This window comes from Macaca thibetana, chromosome 19 (assembly GCF_024542745.1).
Source record: "Macaca thibetana thibetana isolate TM-01 chromosome 19, ASM2454274v1, whole genome shotgun sequence".
In the NCBI taxonomy this organism is placed as follows: domain Eukaryota; kingdom Metazoa; phylum Chordata; class Mammalia; order Primates; family Cercopithecidae; genus Macaca; species Macaca thibetana.
Genome location: NC_065596.1, coordinates 21,879,567 through 21,885,939, shown reverse-complemented (window position 1 = coordinate 21,885,939; position 6,373 = coordinate 21,879,567). Strand labels below are relative to the sequence as shown.

The window sequence follows — 6,373 nt, the reverse complement described above, 5'->3', positions numbered from 1 at the left end:
TGGGTGATGGATGCGGGTTTGTGTGTGGGCCGAGGAGCTAGTGAGCCCTGAGCATCTGCCTGGCGTCAGGGACTCTGTGTGTGTGGTTCTAGTCTCACCAAGTTCTCCACTACATTAGAGAAAGTGAGTCCCAGGCTGGGCACGGTGGCTCACACCTGTCACCCCAGCACTTTGGGAGGCTGAGGCTGGAGGACTGCTTGAGCCTAGGAGTTTAAGACCAGCCTGGGCAACGTAGCAAGACCCCGTCTCTACAAAAATTACCTGGGTATGGTGGCACACACCGGTGGTCCCAGCTGTTCTGGAGGCTGGGGTGGGAGAATTACTTGAGCCCAGGAGGTCAAGGCTGCAGTGAGCTGTGATCACACCACCGCACTCCAGCCTGGGCGACAGAGCGAGACCCTGTCTCAAAAAACAAACAAAAAAAAACCCAGCCAGCCTCTGAGGCTGCATGACTGTAAGGGATCAGAGATGTGGATTCCTGCAGGCCCTGAGCCAAGCCACGACTGCCTGGCAGTGTGACGCCCTTGGCCTTAATGTGAAACAGGGTAAGGACACAGTGGGAGATGGAGGCTCAGGCCTTACCACTCACAGCAAAGCTGAATTCAAACCCACTGGGGACGGGACGGCTTAATCACGGAAAGCGAATTCCAGAATATTTGAAGTCACAAGTATGTTTCGGTTTTTTGACCTGAGCAGTTCATCGATGCACTCCAGAAGGAGCACCCCGGATGGCCTTTCCACAGGGGAAATCACTGCTCAGAGACCACCTAGCAATGGCTCTGAACACTCCTCCCCTGCGTGCCTCTAGTGGTGATTCGTCCTGTCCAGGAAAAGAAAAACTCGCTATGTCATTAGCTCCCGTGGACTTGAGCCCCAGGGCTGAAGGTTACAGTCGGGACTCAGTGCCTGGAGCCCTGGGCTGACACCGCCTCCACCTGTGACCGCCTGTGGTTGTGGGCAAGTCCCTCCGCCTCTAACTCCCTGTTGTCTGGAAAGTGGGTTAGTCATTTGTACCCACTGCAAGGCATGGCGGCCGGAATGCCACCAAATCAGCCGTCTGGTTGGACGCTTAGAAGCAGTCGTGACTTTTGTGTTAGGGACACACTTGGTTCAGGAAGACAGAGAGCTCCTGCCAGGCTCAGCAGGTGTCCAAGCCCGGGGGTGTGTACACACCCTGACTGTCCGGGTCACACCCCGGGATGTCGGGTAGAGCTGGGGAAATGGAAACAGCCTGCTCCTTGGCACTGGGGGGGGGGATATTTTGTTTCTTTTCGCGGGGAGCACACCTCTGTCTCGAAGTTTAAGTTACAAAGTGGAATAATACGGTAACAATAGTGATCTTCTTTCACTAGGCTGACCAGAGCTTACAAATTTTTTATCCACCCACCCATTTATCTAACCATCCACCCATCCATCCACCTATTTATCCAACCATTTGTCCACACACCTGTCCACTTATTTATCCATCTGTTCATCCACACACCCACCCACCCACCTATCTGTTCAGTTATCCATCCATCCATCCACATACCCTTCATCCACCCATTTATCTAACCATCTATACACACACCCATCCACCCATTTATCCATCCATCCATCTACCCATTCACCTGTCCATCCACTCATCATCCACCCACCCATTTATCCAACATCCATCCACACACACACCCATCCACACATACCCATCCATCCATCCACCCACCCATCCACACACCTATCCATTTATCCAACCATCCATCCACCTATCCACATACCCATCCACCCAGTTACCAACCATCCACCCAGTTATCCAACCATCCATCCACCCACCCACCCATTCATCCATCTATCCACACACCCATTCCATCTACCTACTCATCCGCCCATCCGTCTCCATCGATCCACCATCCATTTGTCCATCCATTTACCCATCCACACATCCATCCATCCATCCATCCATCCATCCATCCATCCATCCATCCATCCACCCACCCACCCACCCACAAACCCACCCATCTACACACCCATTCATCCATTTACCCATCCATCCATCCACCCATTCATCTACTCATCCATCCATTTGCCCATCCATTCACCCACCCACTCACCCATCTATCCACCCATCCACCCGTCTACCCATTCATTCATCCACCCACCCACCCATTTACCCATCCATCCACCTATTCATCTGCCCACCAATCCATCCATCCACGTGCCCATCTAGCCATTCATCCATCCACCCACCCATCCACTCATCCATCCATTTACCCATCTATCCACCCATTATTTACCCCCCACCATCCGTCTACCCATCCATCCATCTACCCATCCATTCACCCAGCCATCCAACCACCCACCCACTCATCCATTTACCCATCCACCCATCTACTCACCTACCCATCCATCTATCCATCCACCCATCCATTCATCTACCCACTCACCCACCCATCCACACATACACCCATCTATCCATCCACTCATGTACCGTCCATCCGTCTGTCCATCCATCCATCCCTCCCTCCCTTTCTCCCTCCTTCCCTCCCTCCATCACTGAACCACCCATCCACACACACTCATTCACCCACCAGTCATCACTGCCGTGTGCCAGGTCCTCTACTAAGCACCCCCTCTGGCCCAGGCAGAGAGCTGCTATAGCTGCACAAGGAACCAGGACTCAGTGTTTGGGGCCAGGTGGGAAGTCATCAGAAGGTGAGAGGGTGGAATTCTGGAAAGAGTCCACCAATGGCCCTGAGAAATAGAGGAGGGGGGTTCCCGTGGGGTCACAGACTTTTCTCCACACAGCTCAGAGAAGGTTAGAAATGCCTCTTGGGAACCAGCCGCAGCCCGCCGCCCAACAGGAGGGTGGGCAGGAGAATGCAGCAATGGGAGGTCCTGGATGTGGAGCCCCAGCTTGCATCCCAGGAGCTGGATGACTGGCTCTCAGGGCTGTAGCCACCTGTTCTGCCTAAAAGGAGGTGACAACTACTTTTGTGAGGCCATCATGAGAACCTAGTGGAGTCCCTGCTGAGTGCTGGGCACACAGCACATACTCAATAGACTGGATCATTCTGCAGGCGGCTGGGGAAATGGGGACCCAGGAGGTGGATCCTCCAGGATTGCTCTCCCTGCATAACCAGGCTTGGCTCCCCAGGGCTTGCAGCACTTCTCAAAAGCAAATCACCACTTAAGGCACAAAGACGTTGCTGTCAATGGTAATAAAATGGGGCTGGTCGCTCACAGTTCCAAAAAAAAGATGTCCCCAAAGTATCTTGAGATAAGAGATGAGACGGTGGTTCTAACGAAGTGCACCGTCTCCTTCGACGGCATGGAGGAATGTGAACAACTTCGTGACTAAGCAGGAGAGGCAGCCAGCGAGGCAGCGGGTGGCACAGTCAAAACCAAGGCCACCCAGTCTGACCATGAGGGAGAGAAACACCAGACAAACCCACTTGAGAAGTGTTCTGCCCAACACCTGACCTCCTTCCCCGGGAGCGTGCAGGGGTCGGAAACCGGAACGTGACCTCCTTCCCCGGGAGCGTGACCTCCTTCCGCAGGAACGTGACCTTCCGCAGGAGCGTGCAGGGGTCAGAAACCGGAACGTGACCTCCTTCCCCGGGAGCGTGACCTCCTTCCGTAGGAGCGTGCAGGGGTCAGAAACGGGAACGTGACCTCCTTCCCCGGGAGCGTGCAGGGGGTGAGAAACAGGAACGTGACCTCCTTCCGCAGGAGCGTGCAGGGGTCAGAAACGGGAACGTGACCTCCTTCCCCGGGAGCGTGCAGGGGTCAGAAACAGGAACGTGACCTCCTTCCCCGGGAGCGCGCAGGGGTCAGAAACGGGAACGTGACCTCCTTCCCCGGGAGCGCGCAGGGGGGTCAGAAACGGGAACGTGACCTCCTTCCCCGGGAGCGTGCAGGGGTCAGAAACGGGAACGTGACCTCCTTTCCCGGGAGCGTGCAGGGATCAGAAACAGGAACGTGACCTTCCCCGGGAGCGTGCAGGGGTCAGAAACGGGAACGTGACCTCCTTCCCCGGGAGCGCGCAGGGGGTCAGAAACGGGAACGTGACCTCCTTCCCCGGGAGCGTGCAGGGGTCAGAAACGGGAACGTGACCTCCTTCCCCGGGAGCGTGCAGGGGTCAGAAACAGGAACGTGACCTCCTTCCCCGGGAGCGCGCAGGGGGTCAGAAACGGGAACGTGACCTCCTTCCCCGGGAGCGTGCAGGGGGTCGGAAACGGGAACGTGACCTCCTTCCCCGGGAGCGTGCAGGGGTCAGAAACGGGAGCGTGATCTCCTTCCCCGGGAGCGTGGCGTGCGGGGATCAGAAACAGGAACGTCTGGAAAACTGCAACAGCCCGGAGAGACCCAAGGAGACGCAACGCCTCAATGCCATGTGGGATCCCGGGTGGGGCCCTGAGCAGGAAACTGGGGGAAACTGAGTAAACCGGAATCAAGTGTGGACTCCACTTAACAGTGATGCATCAGTATTTGTTCATTGATTGAGACAAATGTATCCCACTGGCCTGGATGCCGGGAACAGGGGGCCTGGAATGTGGCACACGGGAGTTCTGAACTATCTGCACATTTTGTGGGAATCTAAAACTCTAAAACGTTTAGGCTGGGCAGGGTGGCTCACTCCTGTAATCCCAGCACTTTGGGAGGCCGAGACGGGCGGATCACAATGTCAGGAGATCGAGACCAGCCTGGCTAATACGGTGAAACCCCGTCTCTACTAAAAAATACAAAAAACTAAAATACAAAAATACAAAAAACTAGCCGGGCGAGGTGGCGGGCGCCTGTAGTCCCAGCTACTCGGGAGGCTGCGGCAGGAGAATGGCGTAGACCCGGGAGGCGGAGCTTGCAGTGAGCTGAGATGCGGCCACAGCACTCCAGCCTGGGCGACAGAGCGAGACTCCGTCTCAAAAAAAAAAAAGAAAAAAAAGAAAATGCCCTTAGCACCTGCCCTCAGGGCTGTCCTGGGCGCACCCCTCCCTGCGCCCTGTCCCGGGTCACCTGCCCCGGCGGCGGGGCCCACTCCCATCCCTGGCTACCCCCAACTCCACCCGTCCCCATCGTCTTCCATTCTGGGCCGGCTCCCGCCAGGGGTGGGTATCCAGGGTGGAGGTCGCAGAGCCCTGGGACCCCTGTCCTCCGGAGACCCCAAGCCTGGGCGGCACCTCTGGCCCGTCGCAGGCGTCGCCGGGGAAGGGGCTTGGCGGGGGGCGGGGGTGAGGGCGGCTCCCCCACCCGGCTCCGCCCCACTCCTCCCTTCTTCCAGCCCAGGGCCCAGCTCCAGCTTCTGCTCCGCTTCGGGGCCGGCGGGATCTGGGCAGCAGCGGTGCAGCCTCGTCTTCCGAAGTGCGGTGAGTCGCGGTCGCCCCCGCACCTCAGAACAGCCCCCGCTTCCTCCAACCCCGTTTCCCAAGCCCTGGGGTTGTGTGGTCGCCTCTGGGGCTGGGTAGACATGGCGGGGTTGTGTAGATGCAGCCAGGCTGTGTAGACACCACTGGGGTTGTGTAGAGGCAACTGAGGCTGTGTGGACGCCACTTGGGTATGTAGACATGGCCAGGTTGTGTAGATGCGGCCGGGGTTGTGTGGATGCAGGTGCGGTGTGTAAATGTGGCCAGGGTTGTGTGGACTCAGGTGCGTTGTGTAGATGCAGCCGGGGTTGTATGGACTGACTGGGTTTGCGTGGACGCAGGTGCGGTGTGTAGATGCCGCCGGGGTTGCGTGGGCGCAGGTGCGGTGTGTAGATGCAGCCGGGATTGTATGGACTGACCGGGGTCGCGTGGGCGCAGGTGCGGTGTGTAGATGCCGCCGGGGTTGCCTGGGCGCAGGTGCGGTGTGTAGATGCCGCCGGGGTTGCGTGGGCGCAGGTGCGGTGTGTAGATGCGGCCGGGGTTGCGTGGATGTATCTAACCTGTGTAGATGTGGCTGAGGTTTGTAGATGAGGTCAGCCTGGGTAGATGCGGCCAGGGTGTGTGGAGGTAGCTGGGATTGTGTGGATGCAACTGAATTGCCTAGATGCAGCCTGGTTCGTGGAGGGGCCTGGGAGGACCGAAGCCCTGCCCATCCCCATCCGCACCCAGAGTCCTCCTTTCTTTTCTACACGTGAACTTCACCTAAAGCAAGAATCAAGCATCAGCCTGGAGCCCTCTGGGGTCAGGAGCAGCAGGAAAGCGGCTGACAGCTACTGGGGTGGGGTCTGGGGTGGGAGGCCAAGCTGGGGTGGGGAGCAGGGCTGGGATGGGAGGCGAGGCTGTGTTGGGAGGCAGGGCTGGGGTAGGGTGTGGGGCTGGGGTGGGGTGTGGGGCTGGGCTGGGGTGGGAGCTAGTCTGGGGTGGGGTGCGGGGCTGGGATAGGGTGCTGGGGTGGGGTGGGAGCGAGTCTGGGGTGG

The 6,373-nt window shown here is 58.0% G+C and overlaps 3 protein-coding genes across 7 annotated transcripts in view; 2 read left to right on the top strand and 1 right to left on the bottom strand.

The window, feature by feature from the left end:
* The window catches only part of LSM7 (LSM7 homolog, U6 small nuclear RNA and mRNA degradation associated), a 401,328-nt gene that overhangs the window by 29,492 nt on the left and 365,463 nt on the right, over positions 1-6,373 (bottom strand). The gene's annotated exons all lie outside the window — the stretch shown is intronic.
* GADD45B (growth arrest and DNA damage inducible beta) overlaps positions 1-6,373 on the top strand; it is a 129,498-nt gene that overhangs the window by 13,997 nt on the left and 109,128 nt on the right. The window lies entirely within an intron of this gene.
* TMPRSS9 (transmembrane serine protease 9) overlaps positions 5,264-6,373 on the top strand; it is a 63,173-nt gene continuing 62,063 nt past the window's right edge. For both annotated transcript variants that reach the window (XM_050770116.1, XM_050770115.1), the window contains exon 1: positions 5,264-5,339. The gene's annotated coding sequence lies outside the window, so the exon portion shown is untranslated. The remainder of the gene's footprint in view (positions 5,340-6,373) is intronic.